The sequence below is a fragment of the Varanus komodoensis genome, unplaced genomic scaffold (assembly GCF_004798865.1).
Source record: "Varanus komodoensis strain SLA01 unplaced genomic scaffold, ASM479886v1 scaffold1, whole genome shotgun sequence".
In the NCBI taxonomy this organism is placed as follows: domain Eukaryota; kingdom Metazoa; phylum Chordata; class Lepidosauria; order Squamata; family Varanidae; genus Varanus; species Varanus komodoensis.
Window position 1 is genome coordinate 34,397,266 of NW_025335268.1, and position 2,879 is coordinate 34,400,144.

The following is a 2,879-nucleotide window of genomic DNA, read 5'->3' on the forward strand; positions in this document are numbered from 1 at the left end:
CAGTCTTAGAGGAGATCAACCCTGACTGCTCTTTAGAAGGCCAGATACTGAAGATGAAACTCAAATACTTTGGCCACCTAATGAGAAGGAAGGACTCCCTGGAGAAGAGCCTAATGCTGGGAACAATAGATTGCAAAAGAAGAAGGGGAGGGCAGAGGATGAGGTGGCTAGATGGAGTCACTGAAGCAGTTGGGGTGAGCTTAAGTGGACTCCAGGAGATGGTGGAGGACAGGAGGGCCTGGAGGAATGTTGTCCATGGGGTTGCGATGGGTCGGACACGACTTCACGACTAACAACAACAAGGAATGAGGAAACTCCTGGCCATGGATCCAGTCTACCTGTGGAAGTATACCACAGGTAGACTGGATCCATGGCCAGGAGTTTCCTCATTCCTTGTTGTTGTTAGTCGTGAAGTCGTGTCCGACCCATCGCAACCCCATGGATCCAGTCTACCTGTGGAAGTATACCACAGGTAGACTGGGGTATATCTGGAAGGATGGACAGGATGGTGGTGGCCACCTCCTATAGTTGCAGCTGGCAGTGCCCCCCACAGGGGGCCCTGGAGAGGCCTGCCAGTTGCCCTCTTGCTGCAGCCAATGCCAGCTCAGGAGAGTGGCTAGCTGGGCTCCCCAGAACCCCTGGGCAGGTGGAGTGGAGGAAGGGGTGGGCCCTCCTGTTGGGAGAGCACAGCAGCGCAATTGCCCTGTCCTCTACCAACTGCACTGGGTACCAGTTGAGGTCTGAGCCCACTTTAAGGTGCTTACAATTACATATAAAGACCTAAACAGCTTAGAGCCTGATATCGAAAGGAACACCTCCTCCAGCATGCACCTACCTGGACCATGAGCTCATCTATGAGGTCCTTCTCCAGGAGCCAACTTTAAAAGAGAGAAGGAAGTTGGCCACGAGGGGAAGGGCCTTCTTGGCAGTGGCACCCCGGATATGGAATTGGCTCCTCGGGAAAGTGCACCTGAGGCCAACCCTTTCAGCACCAGGTTCAACTCTTTTTATTCACCCATTATTTTAATTGCTGAATAGAATGCTTTGATTTTATATTGTTTTTATCGTATGATGTTTGGTTGTTGATGATCAGTTGTTACTGTGTTGTTATTATTTACTTGGTTTGCTATATTTAAATTTTTATGATTATTACATATATGCTTTACCTTGTGTTTTATGCTGTTTTAATCACTGTACTCCGTTCTGAGAGTGTCTACTAAAGAACGGTTTATAAGAATTTTAAATAAATAAGCAAATAAATAAATTGCCCATTCTTCCCCCTTTTCCACCCAATGTTTGTGCATCAGCCTGCAAAATGGTGGCACCAGCCCTGAGTGACTGGGAGCACAGGAAGCGTCCTTCCACGGAGACTGGCTTTGGGTCCATGAGACACAGAGTTGTGCTTACTGAAGGTGGACAAGCCTTCTGGCCTCGGGCCATATGGATGTGGGATGGGGCATGGAGAGCTGCTCCCCTTCCCTTCACCAGTAGTCCTGATTTGGACCATGGTTTCCTGCAAGCACCTGCAATGAGGGCTGTCTTCACCAGGGTTGGCTCACCCCCACCCTGCCCAGCAATCAGTGCAAAGGCAAAAGCCTCCCTGGTGGGGGTCCAGTTTTACATTGCCTGGCAAGTAGCTCTCCGGGGCTTCCAACCGGAGATGGTCCCATCCAAGATGCTACAGGAGTTGCTCCTGCATCTTGTGCATGCCAAGTATGCAACTGACTGCTGAGCTTCCAGTATCATCCCAGTGGAGCCTGAGGTGCACATACTAGGCTGCAACTCTGTTTCCATTTATCCAGAAGTAACCCCAATTGAACAAAATAGGATTTCCTTCTGACTGGGACCACGTGACTTGTTATATCCCACCATCTCATGATTCTCTGGGTGCCATCCCATTGCCTGATCGTTCCACGACTTCAGGCACAATCCTATACGTGTTCAGACAGAAAGAAGTCCTGCAGCTCTCAGCATTCCTCAGCTGCTGCTTTTCTTTGACTTTTTTTCTTTCCGTCTAAACATGCATGGGACCATGCCTTTAGCGGCCTTCACCTCTAATCGGAATACGTTTGGATCCACCTCTTTGCGAATATCTGCCACCTTAGCATCTGTTAACATAATTGTCCATCTTTATGTAGGCAGTGCCTATGAAATGAGAGAGAGCCAGTGTGGTGTAGTGGTTAAGAGCACAGGACTGGGACTCAGATGATCTGGGTTCTAGTCCCTGCTGAGCCATGGACCCAACTGGGTGACTTTGGGCCAGTCACAGACTCTCAGCCCAACCTACCTCACAGGGTTGTTGTTGTGGGGATAAGATGGAGGAGGAGAGATGATGTAAGCTGCCTTGAGCCCTTTGTAGGAAAAAGGCAGGATATAAATTGTAATATAAATAAATGAATGAATGAATGTTGCAGAGCATCCATATCTGATGTTCCCACTCCTTCCAGTACTTGCTTCTGGGATCCATTTACATGCTTTCCAGAGTGATAAGACTGGATTTTTTAGAAAGAATTCTAAAATGACCCCTAAAATGGCATGGAAGTCGAAGCAGTCCAAAGAACATCAGAAAACATTTCTGAAGGAGATAAAACTTCCCTCAAAAATAATGAACAAACCACACTGGAGATTTTAGATTTTTCTGCTTTATGGTTTTGAAAATTCTAATGTTGGCAGTGTTCCTCATTAATTAATTCACAATATTTTTACTCCTTTTCTACAAAGAAATTTGTACTCAGGACAGCTATTCCTATGAAGAGAACCAGCAATGCCAGCTTGAGCCCTCATTTCTCATTTCGGGTTATTTTTCCAGGAGTTCAATCCAAAACAAAGCAGCTTGCCCCCTCCTTAAAAATATGGATGATGGGACATGAAACTTCTAA

The 2,879-nt window shown here is 47.1% G+C and overlaps 1 long non-coding RNA gene across 1 annotated transcript; it reads left to right on the top strand.

Annotated features, from left to right (window-relative positions):
* Positions 1-229: 229 nt before the first annotated feature.
* Positions 230-1,264, top strand: LOC123019200. Its single transcript, XR_006413885.1, has 2 exons — positions 230-357; positions 473-1,264. It is a non-coding gene; the product is annotated as an uncharacterized LOC123019200 (long non-coding RNA).
* The last annotated feature ends 1,615 nt before the right edge of the window (positions 1,265-2,879 follow it).